At 44.0% G+C, this 23,774-nt stretch overlaps 1 protein-coding gene across 3 annotated transcripts in view; it reads right to left on the bottom strand.

Moving 5' to 3' along the window:
• Positions 1-23,774, bottom strand: part of LOC141133402 (uncharacterized) — a 218,714-nt gene that overhangs the window by 107,412 nt on the left and 87,528 nt on the right. Inside the window, exon 1 of one of the 3 annotated variants that reach the window (XR_012243060.1) lies at positions 10,065-10,184. The exons of 1 other annotated variant lie outside the window; for it this stretch is intronic. The gene's annotated coding sequence lies outside the window, so the exon portion shown is untranslated. Of the gene's footprint in view, positions 1-10,064; positions 10,185-23,774 lie in introns of those variants that run through there. One more of the 3 variants, XM_073622772.1, reaches the window with a different exon arrangement.

Genomic DNA, 23,774 nt, shown 5'->3' on the forward strand with positions numbered 1-23,774 from the left:
CTGGTAGCGTTTTGGTGAACTGGCAAGCACCAGCCCCAGGCAGCGTCAGGTTAGCGCCAGTACCGCTAACACCCACGCACGCAGCATACGCCTCCCTTAGTGGTATAGTATCTGATCGGATCAATATCTGATCCGATCAGATCTATACTAGCGTCCCCAGCAGTTTAGGGTTCCCACAAACGCAGTGTTAGCGGGATCAGCCCAGATACCTGCTAGCACCTGCGTTTTGCCCCTCCGCCCGGCCCAGCCCAGCCCACCCAAGTGCAGTATCGATCGATCACTGTCACTTACAAAACACTAAACACATAACTGCAGCGTTCGCAGAGTCAGGCCTGATCCTTGCGATCGCTAACAGTTTTTTTGGTAGCGTTTTGGTGAACTGGCAAGCACCAGCGGCCTAGTACACCCCGGTCGTAGTCAAACCAGCACTGCAGTAACACTTGGTGACGTGGCGAGTCCCATAAGTGCAGTTCAAGCTGGTGAGGTGGCAAGCACAAGTAGTGTCCCGCTGCCACCAAGAAGACGAACACAGGCCCGTCGTGCCCATAGTGCCCTTCCTGCTGCATTCGCCAATCCTAATTGGGAACCCACCGCTTCTGCAGCGCCCGTACTTCCCCCATTCACATCCCCAATCAAATGCAGTCGGCTGCATGAGAGGCATTTTCTTTATGTCCTCCCGAGTACCCCTACCCAACGAACCCCCCCCAAAAAAGATGTGTCTGCAGCAAGCGCGGATATAGGCGTGACACCCGCTATCATTGTCCCTCCTGTCCTGACAATCCTGGTCTTTGCATTGGTGAATATTTTGAACGCTACTATGCACTAGTTGAGTATTAGCGTAGGGTACAGCATTCCACAGACTAGGACACACTTTCACAGGGTCTCCCAAGATGCCATCGCATTTTGAGAGACCCGAACCTGGAACCGGTTACAGTTATAAAAGTTAGTTACAAAAAAAAGTGTAAAAAAAAAAAAAAACACATACAAAAATATAAAATAAAAAAAAAATAGTTGTCGTTTTATTGTTCTTTCTCTCTCTATTCTCTCTCTCTATTGTTCTGTTCTTTTTTACTGTATTCTATTCTGCAATGTTTTATTGTTATTATGTTTTATCATGTTTGCTTTTCAGGTATGCAATTTTTTATACCTTACCGTTTACTGTGCTTTATTGTTAACCATTTTTTTGTCTTCAGGTACGCCATTCACGACTTTGAGTGGTTATACCAGAATGATGCCTGCAGGTTTAGGTATCATCTTGGTATCATTCTTTTCAGCCAGCGGTCGGCTTTCATGTAAAAGCAATCCTAGCGGCTAATTAGCCTCTAGACTGCTTTTACAAGCAGTGGGAGGGAATGCCCCTCCCCCCCCAACGTCTTCCGTGTTTTTCTCTGGCTCTCCTGTCTCAACAGGGAACCTGAAAATGCAGCCGGTGATTCAGCCAGCTGACCATAGAGCTGATCAGAGACCAGAGTGGCTCCAAACATCTCTATGGCCTAAGAAACCGGAAGCTACGAGCATTTTATGACTTAGATTTCGCCGGATGTAAACAGCGCCATTGGGAAATTGGGAAAGCATTTTATCACACCGATCTTGGTGTGGTCAGATGCTTTGAGGGCAGAGGAGAAATCTAGGGTCTAATAGACCCCAATTTTTGCAAAAAAGAGTACCTGTCACTACCTATTGCTATGATAGGGGATATTTACATTCCCTGAGATAACAATAAAAATGATTAAAAAAAAAAAAAAATGAAAGGAACAGTTTAAAAATAAGATAAAAAAATAATAATAATAAAGAAAAAAAAAAAAAAAAAAAAAAAAGCACCCCTGTCCCCCCTGCTCTCGCGCTAAGGCGAACGCAAGCGTCGGTCTGGCGTCAAATGTAAACAGCAATTGCACCATGCATGTGAGGTATCGCCGCGAAGGTCAGATCGAGGGCAGTAAGTTTAGCAGTAGACCTCCTCTGTAAATCTAAAGTGGTAACCTGTAAAGGCTTTTAAAGGCTTTTAAAAATGTATTTAGTTTGTCGCCACTGCACGTTTGTGCGCAATTTTAAAGCATGTCATGTTTGGTATCCATGTACTCGGCCTAAGATCATCTTTTTTATTTCATCAAACATTTGGGCAATATAGTGTGTTTTAGTGCATTAAAATGTAAAAAAGTGTGTTTTTTCCCCAAAAAATGCGTTTGAAAAATCGCTGCGCAAATACTGTGTGAAAAAAAAAAATGAAACACCCACCATTTTAATCTGTAGGGCATTTGCTTTTAAAAAAATATATAATGTTTGGGGGTTCAAAGTAATTTTCTTGCAAAAAAAAATTATTTTTTTATGTAAACAATAAGTGTCAGAAAGGGCTTTGTCTTCAAGTGGTTAGAAGTGTGGGTGATGTGTGACATAAGCTTCTAGATGTTGTGCATAAAATGCCAGGACAGTTCAACCCCCCCCCCAAATGACCCCATTTTGGAAAGTAGACACCCCAAGCTATTTGCTGAGAGTCATGTTGAGTCCATGGAATAATTTATATTGTGACACAAGTTGCGGGAAAGAGACAATTTTTTATTTTTTTTATTTTTTTTTGCGCAAAGTTGTCACTAAATGATATATTGCTCAAACATGCCATGGGAATATGTGAAATTACACCCCAAAATACATTCTGCTGCTTCTCCTGAGTACGGGGATACCACATGTGTGGGACTTTTTGGGAGCCTAGCCGCGTACGGGACCCCGAAAACCAAGCACCGCCTTCAGGCTTTCTAAGGCCGTAAATTTTTGATTTCACTCTTCACTGCCTATCACAGTTTCGGAGGCCATGGAATGCCCAGGTGGCAAAAAAACCCCCCAAATGACCCCATTTTGGAAAGTAGACACCCCAAGCTATTTGATGAGAGGTATAGTGAGTATTTTGCAGACCTCACTTTTTGTCACAAAGTTTTGAAAATTGAAAAAAGAAAAAAAAAAATTTTTTTTCTCGTCTTTCTTTATTTTCAAAAACAAATGAGAGCTGCAAAATACTCACCATGCCTCTCAGCAAATAGCTTGGGGTGTCTACTTTCCAAAATGGGGTCATTTGGAGGGGGTTTGTGCCACCTGGGCATTCCATGGCCTCCGAAACTGTGATAGGCAGTGAGGAGTAAAATCAAAAATGTACGCCCTTAGAAATCCTGAAGGCAGTGATTGGTTTTCCGGGTCCCGTACGCGGCTAGGCTCCCAAAAAGTCCCACACATGTGGTATCCCCATACTCAGGAGAAGCAGCTAAATGTATTTTGGGGTGCAATTCCACATATGCCCATGGCCTGTGTGAGCAATATATCATTTAGTGACAACTTTGTGCAAAAAAAAAAAAAAAAAAAAAAAATTTGTCACTTTCCCGCAACTTGTGTCAAAATATAAAACATTCCATGGACTCAACATGCCTCAAAGCAAATAGCTTGGGGTGTCTACTTTCCAAAATGGGGTCATTTGGGGGGGTTTTATGTCATCTGGGCATTTTATGGCCTTCAAAACTGTGATAGGTAGTGAGGAGTAAAATCAAAAATGTACGCCCTTAGAAATCCTGAAGGCAGTGATTGGTTTTCGGGGCCCCGTACGCGGCTAGGCTCCCAAAAAGTCTCACACATGTGGTATCCCCATACTCAGGAGAAGCAGCTAAATGTATTTTGGGGTGCAATTCCACATATGCCCATGGCCTGTGTGAGCAATATATCATTTAGTGACAACTTTTTGTAATTTTTTTTTTTTTTTTTTTTTTTTGTCATTGTTCAATCACTTGGGACAAAAAAAATGAATATTCAATGGGCTCAACATGCCTCTCAGCAAATTCCTTGGGGTGTCTACTTTCCAAAATGGGGTCATTTGTGGGGGTTTTGTACTGCCCTGCCATTTTAGCACCTCAAGAAACGACATAGGCAGTCATAAATTAAAGGCTGTGTAAATTCCAGAAAATGTACCCTAGTTTGTAGACGCTATAACTTTTGCGCAAACCAATAAATATACACTTATTGACATTTTTTTTACCAAAGACATGTGGCCGAATATATTTTGGCCTAAATGTATGACTAAAATTGAGTTTATTGGATTTTTTTTAGAACAAAAAGTAGAAAATATCATTTTTTTTCAAAATTTTCGGTCTTTTTCCGTGTATAGCGCAAAAAATAAAAACGGCAGAGGTGATCAAATACTATCAAAAGAAAGCTCTATTTGTGGGAAGAAAAGGACGCAAATTTCGTTTGGGTACAGCATTGCATGACCGCGCAATTAGCAGTTAAAGCGACGCAGTGCCGAATTGTAAAAAGTGCTCTGGTCAGGAAGGGGGTAAAACCTTCCGGGGCTGAAGTGGTTAATAACCCTTAATTTACTCTAATCAGCTTTAATTAACTACCTATTCTCCTCCATTTAATTATTATTTTCCTGCTTTTTTTCTTTTGTTTACGTCTATTTTATAAACGATAAACAATTAAAACTTTTTTGTTTGCTTTGTTAGTGAATATTTTTACACATATATATTAACATATGTTTACACATTTCACATTGAAAAAGCGCTAAATTTAAACAAAAATCATTTCATTTGTAAATAACTTTTCAATGCTTTGTACCATTGCTGACAGCTGAAGTTAAAACAAAACAGTTGCGGTAGGTATCGGTAATTGGTATCGACGAGTACTAATAAAAAAAAAAAAAAAAAAAAAGTATCGGTACTTGTACTCGTTGTAAAAAAAAAAATGGTATCGGTGCATCCCTAACACCCATTACAGGAAACATAATGCATAATGTGGGAGTCTTCGGGGCGCATCACTCTGTGCCCCGAGGACACTCTAAACGGAAGTCAATATAGCTTCTTAGCCACAATCACATGATTGCAAACATGTCATGCTTCCCATAGCACCTGTGTGTCCGGCGCCCCACACACACTTAAAGGAACCTTTTTATAGCAAGTAGCTTAGGGGGGGGCGGTGCCTCTGCGCCCCCTATTGACGGGCCACCACTGACGTTAAGCTTCCCCTTGGGGCTCATTTACATGTGTGGCAGGGATTGCCGCTCCTCTGAAATGAGATTTACGCTTGTATTGCTTTTCAGGAGCTGTTTGACAGTTGTTGAGGAGGTGATGCGTCACCTCTTCACTGCCTAATACTTCCAGACCAAGCCTTTTCTGGCACTTTTTTTTTTTGCATGTAACAATCAGTATTTTTTACTAGAAAATTACTTAGAACCCCCAAACATTATATATTTTTTAAAGCAGAGGCCCAGGAGAATAAATTGGTGGGTGTTGCAATTTATATAACACGGTATTTGTGCAGCGGTTTTTCAAACCTTTTTTAGTGGAATGCAAAAAAAAAAAAAAAACCATAACTAAGGTTTTTGTAAAATATAAAGGATGATGTTATGACAAGTAAATAGATATCAAACATGTCACACTTTAAAATTACGAACGCCCCCTTCAACGGCAACAAACAACGTAAATTTTACTATCCATAGGCGATGCTTTAAAAGCCTTTACAGGCTACCACTAGATTTACAGCGGAGGTCTGGTGCTAGAATTACTGCCTATGATCTGACATTCGTACTGATACCTCAAATGTGGTATGATAGCTCTATGCATGCATGCGGGACTGACACACGCGTTCATCTTTGTGTGCAAGCATGGGGGGATGGGGGGCACTTTCCATTTTTTTTTAATATTATTTATTTGCATTTTGGTAAATATTTTCTGGGCGACTTGCCAAACAGTCTATATTTATTGCTGTAAACATCCTTGTGACAGCAACAGGCATGTGACAGGTACTCTTTATGGATAGATCTGGGGTCTATAAGACCCCAAATACCTTCTCTGCACTTAAAGGCATACAAAACACCAAGATCTGTGTTTTTGAATGCTTTAGATTTTTTTTAAATGGCGCCGTTGACTTACGGGTAAACCAGAAATCCCATCATGCCTCTGCCAATAGGAGTCATGCCTGTGATTGTCAGGGTCTTGCAATGTATCATGGGACTTGTAGTTTCAAAACAGCTGGAGGGGCGAGGTTGCCTACCCCTGCCATAGTCTTTCTGATCCAGTCTTTGTTCGACATGCTGGCTGGTCGCTCATATCTCCTAGTGGGATGGGAGAGCCAGAGAAAGCCGCCCCTTCCCACTGCTTGTAAAAGCAATTCAGCAGCTAGTCAGCCGCGGATTTTTACATTTCTTGTGGGCGGAATCAGATGGTCAGTGCAGCAAAAAAATAAAATTTTTTGTAAAAATCCGCCCATTACAAAGTTCACAAATGGTTTTTTTTTTTTTTCCTGCACGGGCCATCTATTTCAGCCCACAACGTGTAGAAATCCACCCATCATGGACATGAACTCGCCACGGGAGCGCGGGGCACAATCTGACAGAAAATAAAAATTCTGTCGGCTATTGTGCGCCTGCGCTGTCTCTCCGTGACAACAGCTGATGTTAAAATCAGCTGTTGTGCTCTTACATAGTGCGCATGCGCTTTTCAGGCCGGGCACTATCCGATGAGGGCACTTCTCGACAGAACACCAGCTTTAAAGAAACATTACTGAGGTGATGCCTGCAGCTGCATATAGAGCTTTTAAAAAATGGATGGCGACGGATGTGAATGGAAGCTGTTGTAAATGGATGATCATCCATTTACTGTACATCCGTTTTTCCATAGAGATGCATCGATGTCCGTTTTTTCATCTGTCAATGGATGGATGAAAAACAGACAAACGGACAGCATGTTTGAAAGGGGCCTCAGGCTGCATTCACACTTCAGCATTTTAAATTGCGGGCAGATTTGCCGCAAATCCGCCTGCGTTTTGAAAGCGGTGATGTGTGAATGGCAAATCGCAGGACTTGCATTTGAGATGCCATTCATTTGAATGACACCTCAAATCGCGGCGCGGGTCTGCCGCGATAAATCATGCTGCAATCGTGGCAACACGCATCGCGGGAAGCATCTCGCCCAACAGTAGCTCCGGAACTTTATTTTGGCGACATGCTTCCCGCGATGCGTGTTGCCGCGATTGCAGAACAATTTATCGCTCGACAATCGTGGCAGACCTGCGCCCCGCGTTTTGAGGTGTCATTCAAAAAAGGCATCTCAAATGTGAATCAAGCGATTTGCCATTCATACATCGGCGCTTTCAAATCGCAGGCAAATCTGCCCATGAGTCAAAATGCTGACGCGTGAATGAAATCTGAGTGAGTAGAGAACGTTTCTGTACTTACATTAATGATTTGTGTAAATGCTGGATTAAGATCGTGAGGGGGGGTTGAATCAAAATCACGTTTTTTTTTTTTAACGATTAATCGTGCAACTCTAGGTGGAACCCTCTAATGTATGGAAATCTCAAACTTCAAAATTACCACAATAACTGGTCTCTGTGATATGTCACATATAATACACATCATCCGAGAATAAAATTTAACTTAGCAGGGATGGTGGAAACCCCTCCTATAGATATTTCCCATACAAATTACCTTCAAGTGCAGTAATTCAAGTAATATGTGACATATGTATTACACATTAAAATAAAAATAAGATTAAAAAAAAAAAAAACTTAGCAGGGATGGTGGAAACCTCTGCTATAGATATTTGCAAAACAAACTTAAAGTGTAAATTCACAATATAATACTAACTGAAACATAATAAATACACTGCATTTAGATGCTCCTAAAACTGCACACATCTTATGACTGCGTTTTAGAAACCTGTGAAAATGAGTAACTAAGGTAATGGAGTTCTGTCCCTGTGACATTCTATTCCCTGGGCTATTCTGTACAGAACTTCCCTTTCTGCTGTATCTGAATCATTACATGGAATCTCTATACACTCCTTATTATTTCCTCCTCTGGTCCAATGTTCTTAATCTATAGCAGGGGTCTCCAAATTTTCTAAACAAAGGGCCAGTTTACTGTTCTTCAGACCTTAGGGGGGCCGGACTATGGTCATTGGGAATAGAAAAGGTCCCGACGTCAGTGGGATTAAACCATGCCCCATCGCTGGGTGTCAGTGGGAAGAATTGTGCCCCGTCGCTGGGTGTCACTAGGAGGAATTGTGCCCCGTCGCTAGGTGTCACTGGGAGGAATTGTGCCCCGTCGCTGGGTGTCACTGGGAGGAATTGTGCCCCGTCGCGGGGTGTCACTGGCAGGAATTGTGCCCCGTCACGGGGTGTCACTGGCAGGAATTGTGCCCCGTCGCTGGGTGTCACTGGGAGGAATTGTGCCCCGTCGCTGGGAAGAATTATGCCCCGTCATTCGGTGTCACTGGGAGGAATTGTGCCCCGTCGCGGGGTGTCACTGGGAGGAATTGTGCCCCGTCGCGGGGTGTCACTGGGAGGAATTGTGCCCCGTCGCGGGGTGTCACTGGGAGGAATTGTGCCCCGTCGCGGGGTGTCACTGGGAGGAATTGTGCCCCGTCGCGGGGTGTCACTGGGAGGAATTGTGCCCCGTCGCAGGGTGTCACTGGGAGGAATTGTGCCCCGTCGCAGGGTGTCACTGGGAGGAATTGTGCCCCGTCGCTGGGTGTCACTGGGAGGAACTGTGCCCCGTCGCTGGGTGTCACTGGGAGGATTTGTGCCCCGTCGCTAGGTGTCACTGGGAGGATTTGTGCCCCGTCGGGGGCGTCACTGGGAAGAATTGTGCCCCGTCGCTAGGTGTCACTGGGAGGAATTGTGCCCCGTCGCTGGGTGTCACTAGGAGGATTCGTGCCCCGTCTCTAGGTGTCACTGGGAGAATTTGTGCCCCGTCGCGGGGTGTCACTGGGAGGAATTGTGCCCCGTCGCTGGGTGTCACTGGGAGGAATTGTGCCCCGTCGCTGGGTGTCACTGGGAGGAATTGTGCCCCGTCGCTGGGTGTCACTGGGAGGAATTGTGCCCCGTCGCTGGGTGTCACTGGGAGGAATTGTGCCCCGTCGCTGGGTGTCACTGGGAGGAATTGTGCCCCGTCATTCGGCGTCACTGGGAGGAATTGTGCCCCGTCATTCGGTGTCACTGGGAGGAATTGTGCCCCGTCATTCGGTGTCACTGGGAGGAATTGTGCCCCGTCGTGCGGTGTCACTGGGAGGAATTGTGCCCCGTCGTGCGGTGTCACTGGCAGGAATTGTGCCCCGTCGTGCGGTGTCACTGGCAGGAATTGTGCCCCGTCGTGCGGTGTCACTGGCAGGAATTGTGCCCCGTCGTGCGGTGTCACTGGCAGGAATTGTGCCCCGTCGTGCGGTGTCACTGGCAGGAATTGTGCCCCGTCGTTCGGTGTCACTGGCAGGAATTGTGCCCCGTCGTTCGGTGTCACTGGGAGGAATTGTGCCCCTTTGCTGGGTGTCAGTGGGAGGAATTGTGCCCCTTTGCTGGGGTCACTGGGATGAATTGTGCCCCGTCGTTCGGTGTCATTCGGAGGGTGTTGTGCCCCACTGTTGGTGGCAGTGGATGAAATGAAATAGTACCCCAAGGGTTGGATAAAAGCAAGCAAAGGGCTGCAGTTTGGAAACCACTGATCTGTAGATTTTTTTCTATCGGTTGAATATTCTGTAAGGCTAGGTTCACACTTATGCAGTTTTCAGTGCGTTTGCAGAAATGCACCACAGCCCGTTTAACATTAGCTCCTACAGGTCACGTTCATAACCATGCAACTTCCACCAGTGCGTTTTTTTTTTGGAAAGGCGCAGAGACTTCATGCAACAGGGTATGTTTTTTTGGCTCCATAGACTTCAATGGAATTGCATCAAAAATGCACACACGTGTGTTTTTGGTGCGTTTTCCTGCATGACAACAGCCACCTCCTCCTATTACCATTAGCACAGCCAAAAAAAAATGTAATGAATCAAAATACACAAAAAATTAAACGCATGACAAAAAAAAAAAAAAAAAAACGCAAAGAGCGCCTCAAAAAGGCATCGACTGCACATGCATGGACGTGAACCTAGTCATAGGGAAGGGAACATTCACTTGTGGAAGACGACAAATAGCTGACATTTCACACGTTATACACAAATTACAGGGAATGTTCCTGACTTTCCTGTGCTGAGACCCTCACACAGCGGATTATATACAGACACACCTCATAGTGTACACAGTACAGGGACACTTACTATTCAAAGATATCCTCCCTGTCTTCTCATGGCTTCATTTGAAATTTGTGTTGTGCAGACAGCCCTGTGTGTATACAGGAAGTAATACAACTCAGGTCATGGACACTACATTTCCCACAATGCTCAGCGTTCTCCATGAGCCAACTTCCCTGTGTGATCTCCATCGCTCCCTCCTCCCTTCATTTCTATTCACAGAGGAGACAATGGAGGAGGGAGCCGTCTACACAGAGCTCAGCCATTGCTGGGATTGTGGCAGTGTGACATATAACCCCGCACTCATATCTACACATTGGGGTTGATTTACTAAAGGCAACTAGAGTACTCCGCAAGTGCAATTGCGCTAGAGCTTAGTAAATGAGGTTCACTTTGCAAAGAATACCCAATCACATGCAAAGAAAATTTAAGAAACAGCATTTTTGCTCGCACATGATTGGATGATGGAAGTCAGCTGAGCTTCTGCTCATTTACTAATCTCTGGAGCAACTACTCTTGCAGAGTGCAACTGCACTTTGCGAAGTGCACGTCTATTTGCCTTTAGTAAATCAACCCCATTACATATACATTTCTTTTTCTACACAGGACATTTTTACAAACTCTCCTGAACGATTTAACTTGACAGATAGTAACCCACATTTAAAACGTCCGTTTGGCCGCATTTACACGCCGCGTTTGCGTTTGAAGCGTTTTTCAAAATAGGCAAAAATGAAAAACGCCTGTAAACGAAACGTGGCTAAACGTGAGTTGACGCGTTTAGCCACGCTTGGCATCTGAAACGTCGGAAACTTCAATGTCTGAACTCATTTTTTTGCCTTCAAAGAAAAGCCTATAAACGCAACTGCCTAAAAACGACATTAACCACTTGCCGACCGCCACACGCCGATGTACGTCCTTTTTTTGAGGACGGATATCGTTCTGGCAACAGCTAGCTGCCATAACCCCGGTATCCCCGTTTTCGGCCGGCGGTCTGCTACAAGATAAAAGTGGTCTCTGTGGCGGATTCGTCACGAGATCACTTTTATCGGTGGCAGGAGAGGGCCCCCCCGCCGCGATCCGGTGCCCTCCGCCACTTACTGGAGCCGTCGGTAGTGGCGGAGGCGATCGCGTCCTCTCACTTGCTGTGCATGGAGACGAGTGAGGGGAAGATGGCCCCCACCTGTCTCTATGAGACTGCAGGGCGGAAGTCATAATGTCACTTCCGTCCACGCCTCTTAAAGCCACATTTTTTCAAATGACATTTTTTTTTTTTTTATTGCATTTAAGTCCAAATATGAGATCTGAGGTCTTTTTGACCCCAGATCTCATATTTAAGAGGTCCTGTCAGGAATGTTTACATTCCTTGTAATAAGAATAAAAGTGACCCAAATATTAAAAAAAAAAAACAGTGTAAGAATAAATAAAATAAAATAAATAAGAAAAAAAAAATACATTTTTAAAATGCCCCGTCCCGACGAGCTCGCGCGCAGAAGCGAACGCATACGTGAGTAGCGCCCGCATATGAAAACGGTGGTCAAACCGCACATGTGAGGTATCGCTGCGATCGTTAGAGCGAGAGCAATAATTCTTGCCCTAGACCTCCTCTGTAACACAAAACATGCAACCTGTAGAATTTTTTAAACGTCGCCTATGGAGATTTTTGAGGGTAAAAGTTTGACGCCATTCCACGTGCGGGCGCAATTTTGAAGCGTGACATGTTGGGTATCAATTTACTCTGCGTAACATTATCTTTCACAATATAACAAAAAATTTATTGTTGTCTTATTTTTTTATTCAAAAAAGTGATTTTTTTCCAAAAAAAGTGCGCTTGTAAGACCGCTGCGCGAATACGGTGTGAAAAAAAGTATTGCAATGACCGCCATTTTATTATCTAGGGTGTTAAAAAAAAAAAAACAATTATAATGTTTGGGGGTTCTAAGTAATTTTCTAGCAAAAAAAACAGTTTTAAACATGTAAACACCTAAATTCCAAAACGAGGCTGGTCTGTAGCCTGAGGACAAGGAGAGACGATCAGAGGCATCTCCTCGCAGAGGACACCCGGACAGGTAATCAGGGCACTTATCATCAGTGCCCAGATTACAGTAAAGCCCCCCCGTGCCCATCAGTGACACCAATCAGTGACACTAATCAGTGCCCATTAGTGATGCCAGTCAGTACTGCCTTTCAGTGCCCATCAGTGACACCAATCAGTGACACTAATCAGTGCCCATTAGTGATGCCAGTCAGTACTGCCTTTCAGTGCCCATCAGTGACACCAATCAGTGACACTAATCAGTGCCCATTAGTGATGCCAGTCAGTACTGCCTTTCAGTGCCCATCAGTGACACCAATCAGTGACACTAATCAGTGCCCATTAGTGATGCCAGTCAGTACTGCCTTTCAGTGCCCATCAGTGACACCAATCAGTGACACTAATCAGTGCCCATTAGTGATGCCAGTCAGTACTGCCTTTCAGTGCCCATCAGTGGCGCCCATCAGTGCCATCTATCAGTGCCCATCAGTGTGGCATATTAGTGCCTCCTCATCAGTGCCACCTAATCAGTACCCATAAGGGCCACCTCATCAGTGCCCATAAGTGCCGCCTCTACAGTGCAGCCTCATCAATGCCCATCAGTGAAGGAGAAAAATTACTTATTTACAAAATTTACTGACAGAAACTAAAGCCTCGTACACACGATTCGATTGTTGGCCAACCGAGCGTCTGATTTTTGTCTTAAGGGCGTGTGCCTGGACCTTGTCTTGCATACTAATGTTACACAATTGTTGGCCAACAAACACGAATGTAGTGACGTACTACGAGGAAATTCAGCTCTTGAGCGCTACTCTTTGGGCCCCTCCTGATAATTTCGTGTTTGGTGAGCATTGATTCTGAGCATGCGTGTTTAGACTTTCAACTTTTGTGTGACGGACTTGTGTACTGACCATCAGAAAATCTGACAACAGACCATTGTCCGCCGAAAATTTACTAGCATGTCATCCAACATTAGCTGGCCGAAAGTTGGACAACAATTGTCAAAAGGAGCGTACTAACGTCGGAATTTAGGACAACAGTCCGTCAACAGACAATCCCCTTCCAACAAAAGGAGAGCACCTGCACTTGCATAGTATTCAGTCTACTTGCCTTTAGTAAATCTACCCCTTTATCTCTATCTCTCTCTGTATCTCTCTCTGGGCCAGTTCACACCAGAACACGGTGCCAGACACCCACATTGTGTGCGCATTTCCCACACTGTCTTCAAAATGCCCTGCAGTTGCAATCTGCAGCTGGTGTCAATGTTAACTTATTGACATGCAAACGCAGGTTGCAAACACAATACGTTTATCTGTATCAGATTGTATGGTACAATAGTGCCATGCAATACAGTCGCTCTGCATTTTATAAAGTAGTGCATTTACTACTTTTGCTGCAGTCCAGCAAGATTTCAGCCCATTCAAATGAGTGGGCTGAAATCACACTGCACTCAGATCACATGTGAATACGTGCTGTGCGTTCCTGTGTGATTTGTGGTGTGAACACACCCTCTATGTATCTCTCTCTGTATCTCCTTCTACATAGGTGTGTGCAGCCTATTGCATTAGGGTGTGCACCCCAAAGCTCAAACACACATGCCTATCTCTGCAGCCTCAGCTAGAAGTGACTTCCTGTTCATTCACAAAGTTTACTATGATTCAGTTCTGCATGTACACAGTGAGCAAGTGTGTTCAATTAGAAAAGGAACTATTTACTAGCCCCTTCCCCTGCTCCCTATTCTGAAACATCAACTCCAGCAGCCAGGGGGAGAGGAGAGGAGGGAAGCCAGCAGCACTGATGGGCGGCAGGGGGGGGGGGGGGTGTAGCCTGGGAAGTAGGGGGAATCAGCACAGCACATATTGATTAGGGTTTGCCCAGGCATACCTGGCACAGCCCCTGCACACACCTATGTCATAGTTACATGGTTAGTAAGGTTGAATAAAGACACCAGTCCATCCTGAGTGAGCACCCACAATTGTCCCCATCCCCGCACACTGCATCCCATCAAGATGCCCATCCACTATATTGTAATTTTTTTTCATATTTTTAAGGTACCTATGTAGCGCCATCAATCTACACAGTGCTCCACCACACCCACACCAGTCCCCACCCCCAAGGGGGCTGCATTCCAAGGTCCCCAACTCCCATACACCTGGGCCAATTTTTGGACAGAAGCCAATAAGCCTAACAGCGTGTCTTTGGAGTGTGGGAGGAAACCGGAGTACCCAGAGGAAACCCACACAGGCACAGGGAGAACACGCAAACTCCAGACAGGTAGTATTGTGGTTGGGATTCAAACCAGCGACCCTATTGTTGTAAGGCGAGAGTGCTAACCACTACACCACTGTGCTGCCCTATGTCCTCTCTATCTCTCTACATACATGGACCAAAATTCTGCTGGTTCAGCAGGGACCGGCCAAATTCCAATCCAAATGTCAATACATGTATGGGCCCTGTGGTTGAATGGTAGGTAAATCGACTTCTGTACATCCACCTTGTTGGATTTTAGCTGTTCGATTGCTGGCTGCAGGCTATAAAAGTCTGAAGCGCTGATCACTGTATTCAGACGGTGGGGAAGTCTCCCCACTGTCAAAATACAATGTCTCAGTGGGAAGGATCCCCCCCCCATCCATCTAAATTTGTGGATGGGAGAATCGGGTCTTTTTTTTTCAATCAACCCGCTGGCTGAGAGGAAATAAAATGACTACTGTATGGGTAGCTTAAAGTGTTACTAAACCCGCAACAGTAAAACCTGTCTGTATATGCAGCATAGCATGCTTGTTATACTCTCTGTGGAACATTGTGTAAAAAGGCTGTTTTATCCTGTATGCACAGATCCTTCCCTCCTGCACTGTCTATCTGAAGAAGGCCAGCTAACACACAGGAAGTAGCCAACCTGCACATGCTCAGTTGTATCTTTTATGCTGGAGAGAACAGTTACTTGTTCTCAGAGCTAGCCAGGTCATATGATATTGGCATCACACATGTGGGCGTGTATACAGGCTGCAGGAAAAATCTCCTTCCACCTGAACTCACAGCACTGGAGAAACTGTGGAGTTTATCACTGACCGTGGTATACAGATCAGCCAAAAAGGTATATAATGGTAATATTTTAATATAAAAAGAAGATTTATAGGCTGTGGGCCACTGTGGGGGGACAGATGAACAATTTTTATATTACTTTAGTGACACTTTGGGGCTGATTTACAAACCATTTGCGCCATGAGTTGAGGCGCACGGTGAGGCACAACGTACATTTTGGTATTTACGAAACGTTTGCGCCGGTAACACAGCTCTATTCCCCATTTACTATAGTAGTCTCGGCACACGGGAGGAGGCATCAGTGCGCCACTATGGACCTGGTGCAGGGCATCTTCAACTCAAAATTAAAAGAAGCTGGAAGTGCCAATATTATGGGGGTGATGTGGGGTGATGTGAGGAAGTATAGCAATAACTTCCCAAGTAACAAATATGCCCAAAATAGAATGAGAAAGTAACTTTTTCTGAACAAGCCTGCTGTGCCTGCAAGTATGTTTAGAACTGCGTGAGGTCAATTTATGCACTGCGCACGCGCAATCAGCATTCAAATGTATTGGCTCACTGCGCCGGCAAAATCTTAGTAAATTTCAAGCAACGTAAATGCATTTGGGTGGGTTGAACGGGCGCACCTCTAAACTTGACATTTTTTTTACGCTGTTTCACTTTTATGTGTTTTTTTAAGGATATTTGCACACAGGTCATGTTAGCATGCTATGTTGCCAACATGTGACAAACTTATGTAAAAAGACTCTCGCTACTCTAGCTCCTCCTAAAAGGGCATTTAACCTTCACCCTCTTAAGCCTCATACACACGATCGGACTTTGTACAAACTTTCTTGTGGATTTTTGTACAAAGGGCGTTGTCCGCCAACTTGTATTGCATACACACGATCGGACTTTTAGGAAACAAACACAAACGTAGTACTGACATACTGACGACACTTCAAAAGAGGACGTTCAATTCTCCGGCATCACCATTCGGGGCTCCTTCTGCTAATTTCGTGTTAGTAGACGTTTGGTCAGTGCTGATTCGCGATTTTCAGTTACATGTGTTTCTTGTGCGTTTCCGACCGTTTGTTGGGCAACCAGCCATGTTGCGCAATCCTAGGAGAGAGCGTGCTATTTATGGGCTTGGAGTTCTTGCTGTGACTCTAGCCCGGTCCAGGAATAGTCGGAGTAGTAGGATGAGTAGTGTTTGGGTCAAAACTTGGCTACTTAATTGTGACCAATTTAGCCATATGCCCTTGCTGCGTGAGCTGCAGGAGAATAATCCAAATGGTTATCGTAATTATCTCCGGATGACGGACTCCTGCTTTCAGCAACTATTGTCCTTGCTGCCCCCCTATATCATGAAGCAGGACACCTGCATGAGGGCTGCTATTCCAGCAGAGCAAAGGCTCATAGCCACCTTGCGTTATTTGGCGAAAGGGAGGAGTCTCCAAGATATAAAGTTTACCACTGGTATCTCTCCCCAGGCTCTTGGAGTCATTATTCCTGAGACATATAGTGCCATCATCCAAGTCCTGCAGAAGGACTATATTCGTGTAAGTTTTTTGCTTTAATATCACCTTCATGTTTTCTAATGTATTTTATATTTTTTGTATTCCATCCTTCCCATTTTTGTAATATGCTGTGAATGAATGTCCTCTTTGTCCTCCTGCATGCTGTAACCTTTTGTTCGTGGCCTACATGCATATTTTCCTTCACTAACCTCCCCAGCATGCTACCATGGGCCCATACACACCTAGCCTAGTAACTTAACACTGTATTTTTTATGCTTCATTTTTATGTTTATCCTAAACACCCCCTAAAATGTGTCCCAGTCTTATTCCTGTCCTTAAATTCATGCAGAGTGCAAGAGTCCCTTTTTTTGTGGTGCAAACACTTATTTTGAACCCCCCCCCCCCCAAAAAAAAATGCAGAGTCAACCGATACAACTCCTCTATCTGCTGATTTTGCTAAACACATACACAGTATACCTTATTTTTTGAGTTAAGATTGCTGCATAAATTATCAAAAGCATGTAGTGCAAGGGCCTGCCTGATTACCTTCAAAATGTACAAATTATACGTTCGTTATGATGAATTTAGCATTATGAGGGGCTACCACCATCCCTGTGCTGTGTTCATTATGAGGGACTACCACCATCCCTGTGCTGTGTTCATTATGAGGGGCTACAACCATCCCTGTGCTGTGCTGACTTCCTGGGTTTTTAACTTCATCATAACGAATAATCATAATTAACGAACATTGTTATTATTTTGTCAGATGTATGTCAAAATGCGTATAGATTTTGACAATGTGCATTCTTTTTTTTTGGATTATGCCACTTGTTACCTGTCCACTGTCCACAATCTTGTAAAGATGGATGGTCTGGCAGAATTTAACTTAATTTTTAATGCATTTAGCTCTCATGGAAGCGTAGAGGTTTACTTGTCAAAAACATCTACCCATTCAACCCCCCCCTAACATTTTTATAATGTGCCTCCAGAGGGGTTGAGGGAGCATATAATTATAACTTATCCAAATATGGTTGCAATTTTATGTGCTCAAGTATTATTTTTTTTCTTTGTTTGACTCCACAGTTTCTTTCAAACACCCAGCAATGGCAGGATGTGGCGGCCCAGTTTGCCAATTTATGGAATTTCCCCAACTGTGGAGTTGCCTTTGATGGCGAGCATGTGAGGATAGTCCCACCACCAAACTCAGGATCATATTATTTTAATTATAAAGGGTTTTGCAGCATAGTTCTGCTTGCTGTGGTGTCAGCCAACTATGAGTTTATGTATGTTGATGTTGGTATGAATGGACGCCACTTTAATGGATGTGTGATGATGCGTACAGAATTCTATGATCGGCTACAGAAAGGGAGCTTACATTTGCCACATGCTCAGGACAATATTGAGAGACTAAATTTTGTGTTTGTGGCAGATGAGGCCCTTCTTTGGGGGAACATATTCTAAAACCCTTTCCAATGAGGAACTCACCCCAGAACAACAAATTTTCAACTATCTCCTCTCTCATGCCAGAAAGGTTGTGGAAAATGCACTTGGCATCCTTTCGAGTAGATTTAGACTCTTTTTAACCGCCATAAACTTGGCAGAGTATAAAATTAACCATGTGGTGTTATGCTGCTGCATCCTCCATAATTTTTTAAGGAGGAATGTTTCCAGCTTCATTGCCTCAGGGCAAAGTGATGAGCCTTTTTCCCGACCAGCTGAAGAGGCTGTGATGCCAGCTCTGGAAAGTGCGTGTGCTGGTTTGGGCTCCCAGAATGCCCGTCTTGTCCGTGAACAATATATGAACTACTTTGTCGGTAGAGGGGCAGTGCCTTGGCAGCAAAATGTACTTGCTAATGATTAAATATTTGACCTATTAATAAAATAATATTTCATTTGAACTACTGTTGTTTGTGTTTACTAGGTTTGCAAATAGCCTTGATCTTTGTCATTTTTGCCACTAGTGCAAACCAACCTGATGTGCAACATGAGGTGACAATCTCGCTTTGATCTAACTATTATGTTGTGCTTTGTCTCGGCTACACACATTTTAGAGTACACTGTCAATGTAACTACACCAACTTAACAAATATACTGGTATGGAGCATTGAAATAAGAAGCCACACATTCTTTTTAGTTCAAAATTTTTTATCCGTGCATATTCACATGTGCGTTTAGAAAATGATTATTTTATTTTTTTTAAGAAACAGGCATGTTTTAAAACATAACTTACATAACTCTGGAACTTACAAAGTTCAACTTCAAAAAACTGTAGGCAAATATCACACATATATTTTTTTTTTTGGTCATCAAAATATTTTTTTTTTCCAAAATATATATAATTTTTTTGAAAAATAGGCATGTTTAAAAACATAACATACACAACTATGGAACTTACAAAGTTCAACGTATACACCTTGAAGGCAATATCAAACATTATACTGACAAAAATGTCTTGATATTGCCTTCATCAGATGGGGTGATGTCACCCCTGTAAAAGCCAAATTTTGAAGATGCACACAAATTGGGAGTCCAAATGGGTAATGTCAACATGTGCTATCTCCCATCATGGGGGATCAATGGATGTGTTTTGTGGGTGCAATTCCTTCCTCTCACCTACTAGCGTTATAAAGAAGGGGTTGAGGAAGGGGCTGCACCCACAAAACGCATACATTGAAATCCCATGATGGCAGATAGCACATGTTGGCACACCACGTGGATCTTTAAAATTTGGCTTTAAAAACTTTCAAAAAAACATTACACTTGGAATGTGGACATCATCATGCAGCAGGAAATGAAGAACATGATTTAAAAAAATGTTAACGTAAAAAGGGATTAGATTCTCCCCAAAATATCGATCGTGTTCTTCATTTCCTGCTGCATGATGTCTAGGCGATTATGATCTGGCCAATGAGCCTTTGGGCGCTGTCTGTAGTAAAAGGTTCTGCTTCCTGTTCCACAACCAGCACATTACCTAAAAATGGGTTAAAAAACATGTATTTAGAAATATGCAGGCATACATAGATTACCTGAAGCTGGGGTGTCAGACACTCGCCGGGTGGGGTACACATCTCTCCCACTTCCTCCACCTCTCTTTCCTCCACAACCTCAGTGACGCTGGGGCTAAGTTGCCATTCAGGCTGGCGAGGTCGGGGGTCCCGGCGAGGTTGGGGGTCCCTGTTGTCTGCGTCTTTTCTCCCCTATCCCCAAACTTGTGTTCCAGAGTCCTCACAACTGTAGTCATGATTTGGTCCTTTATCAAATTTGGATGGGTGTATGTTTCCCATCATAATCCTCCCTGCGTAAAATCTCCACCATCTCCACCATTTCATCAAAGGACATGTTGGTGGCCTTACCTCTCCTCCTCCTAACACGCTAACACGCGGTCCGTACGTAGGCGTCATGACACTCGGAGAGCGGAGTTTTCACGCATAGGCAGTGTATATCAGTGCAGAATGAACGTGTGATGTAACGTAACTTTCAGTTAGGCGCGAGACGAACGGAAGCCGAAAGTAGCCACGAAAAGGTACGCTTCTAATTTCTGTCGCTACCGCTAGTACTTTTAAATGACTGTCTTTTGCTTTGGAAATGTAATTTTGCTCTCGGACTGTTTTTAAACACAGGAAACATGCGCAACTTTACAAGCATACTATAGACATCCACACCCCCCCCTCACACCCCCACCCAGGTACAAAATGTAAAGGAATAATTCACTTTTATTGTTTCACTTTTAATCATTATTAAAGTCCATGGACCCAGGTCCCCAAACACTTTTTATGGCAATAGCTTACATATTATCCATTAAAATTATCACTTTTGTATTTTCCCATAGACTTTTATAGAGTGTTCCGCGGCTTTTGAATTTGCCGCAAACAACATAAACGGTTTGCTATTCGGCGAACGGGCGAACAGCCAATGTTCAAGTCAAACTCATGTTCGACACCAACATACAGCCCATCCCTACTAAACCGCCCACTATATATAAACGTCCTGGACTTTGGGGGGGGATATCTGAATGATACCTGTAGCTACAGACATCATTCAGATATCATTATTTTCAGCCAGTGATTCTGTGCATGATAAGAATGATCATAGCGGCAGTTCCACCGCTTGATCGTTCTTATAGGCGATGGGAGGGGACATCCCCCCTCCCGTTGCCATCCGGTGCTTCTCTGGGCTCTCCCGTGCCATCGGGTGCCCGGAGAACAAATCGGCTGGCGCCGGATGAGGACGATAGAGATGACTGGTGACCAGATGGTCATAAGTCATCTCTATGACCGTCGGAGGCCCGGGCGTGACGTCATAACGGAAATTAACGAAGCCGCGACCGCGGCTGTCAGCATGAGATCGGTGAATTTTTTTTTCCCGATCTCATGCTTCCAGCCTAGAGGAGAGATGTGGGGCCTTATTGACCCCGCATCTCTCCATAAAGAGGACCTGTCACATAGATTACTATTACAAGGGATGTTTACATTCTTTGTAATAGGAATAAAAGTGATCAAAAAAAAAAAGTAAAAACAAGTGTAAAAATAAAAAAAATTAAGTAAAATAAAAAATAAAATAATAAAAAAAAAAATTTAAAACGCCCCTGTCCCCGGTAGCTCGCGATCAGAAGCGAACGCACATGTAAGTCCCGCCCACATATGTAAACGCCACTCAAACCACAGGTATCGCTGCGTGCGTTAGAGCGTGTGCAACAATTCTAGCACTAGACCTCCTCTGTAACGCTAAACTGGTAACCTGTAAAAATTTTAAAGCGTCGCCTATGGAGATTTTTAAGTTATGAAGTTCAGCGCCATTCCATGATTGTGCTCAATTTTAAAGTGTGACATGTTAGGTATCTATTTAATCAGCGTAACATCATCTTTCACATTATACAAAAAAATTGGGCTAACTTTACTGTTTTGTTATTTTTTATTTCATGAAACCGTTTTTTTTCCAAAAAAAAGGCGTTTGAAAAATTATTGCGCAAATACCGTGTGAGATAAAAAGTTGCAATGAGCACCATTTTATTCCCTAGGGTGTCTGCTAAAAAAACATATATAATGTTTGGGGGTTCTGAGTAATTTTCTAGAAAACAAATGATGATTTTTACATGTAGGAGAGAAGTGCCAAAATAGGCCCGGTATTGAGGTGGTTAAATAAAGGCCTATATTGTGACCAGATTATGAGCTATACGCCACCCATTATGGTTTGCCTTGTGTTCTGTTTTGCAGACATCTGATCACTATTACATAAAAATGGTTATATATATGTATATCCATAAATGTATATCTAAAAAAAATGGTCTATCTAAGAAAGACACATGTTAATCAATATCACATAAAATTATTATCTATATGGATACCCATGGGCGTCCGCAGAACTTTTTTCAGGGGGGGGCATAATTTTTATGTTTACACTATTGAATGCAACGCTGCCACAGTGCCAAACGCTGCCACTGTGCCATCAAACACTGCCAATGTGCCATCAAACGCTGCCAATGTGCCATCAAACGCTGCCACTGTGCCATCAAACGCTGCCACTGTGCCATCAAACGCAGCCAGTGTGCCATCAAACACTGCCACTGTGCCATCAAACGCTGCCACTGTGCCATCAGACGCTGCCAATGTGCCATCAAACGCAGCCAGTGTGCCATCAAACGCTGCCACTGTGCCATCAAACGCTTCCAATGTGCCATCAAACGCAGCCACTGTGCCATCAAACGCTGCCAGTGTGCCATCAAATGCTGCCACTGTGCCCATCATATGTTGCCAGTGTGCCCATCATATGCTGCCAGTGTGCCCATCATAATTGGCGGAGAGGCGGTTTAGTGTTAGGAAAGTGAATAGTCATTCACTTTTCTAACACAGCTGAGTGACCGGCGAGCGCCAAGCATGGCGCTTGTAGGTCACCATTTTTGACGCCTATTAGAGCCTATGGCTCTAATCAGGTGCTTAAAAAACACCCCCCCGCCGATGTAATTCAGGCGTCCTGCGCCCGAAAAGGGGCCGGGTGCCTGAGTAGGGGGTGGCAGCGGTGGCCATAGATAGATTCATTCAATGCATGAATCTATCTATAGGTGATAGAGGGGTGGCAGGAGAGAGGGGGCGGCACTCCCGTGCGCCCTTAATGCACGGGCCGCCATTGTGTTGTGGCCATATTTTGATCTTGATGAAAACAGCTATACAGACTGTATAATACAGTCTGTATAGCTGTTTCCATCAAGATCAAAATATGGCCACAACAGTTCCAGTTGTATTGAAATACAAAAAAATTGTACATAGTGGTAATACAGGCACTGCTGTTACCTGTGGTTCTTCAGGGTCGGGATAGTCCAGGCACTGGCAGTCACTCAGGCAGTGTATTCCCTGTCGTCCCGGGCTCCCGGCCACTGCACGCCACGCAGCTGTGACCTGTGGGAGGAGCCGGCGCCGCATGCTGCAGGCACAAAATATTTTACACAAGGAAAGGCAGAGGCAGCAGCCAATCGAGGCGGCTCAGGCGGGTCAATGTCACATTCAGCAGAGTGGCGAGCGCAGAGGCTCGAGCGGCAGAGCCAATCTGATGCTCGGCCAGGGGTGAGGAGGAAGGGATGGTCACGCACGATGTAGTCGGAAAAGACAGCCCCAGCAACAGCCAGGCTTTGAAAAAAACACCACGGCTGCCGCGGAGGCGGCCGCGGCGGCCGTTGGTTGCAACACAGGGACACACAGATTGACACACAGATTCCAGGGGGGGGCAAATGACCCCCCTTGCCCTATGGTGCGGACGCCCATGTGGATACCTGTATAATTCTGGTATATCCAATAAATATTTGTTTATCTAAACATAGGCATACAGTCTTATATAGTTATAATCATAATTATATGTTTTTCATAATACTAACTCGTTTCTTAAAACACTTCTACTTATAAAATCACATTTTCATATATTTTCTTTATACCAAAGTTGTTGGGTCCGCAGATACTAAAATTATAATATGTCTCTGTGACCTACATTGCCATACATTATTTGAAATGACTTATAATAACCATATAAGTACTTTTAAAATATTTTTGACTGGCACAAAATTCACCTCTTTCTACCATGTGTTGAGCTGGACGTTGAACATTCCCATTGGATGTTTAGAGATGACTTAGTTTGTCTAAACAGTTCCTAAAAATTCACACAATAGGTTTTGTTGGC

Source organism: Aquarana catesbeiana, linkage group LG03 (genome assembly GCF_042186555.1).
Source record: "Aquarana catesbeiana isolate 2022-GZ linkage group LG03, ASM4218655v1, whole genome shotgun sequence".
Lineage (NCBI taxonomy): Eukaryota > Metazoa > Chordata > Amphibia > Anura > Ranidae > Aquarana > Aquarana catesbeiana.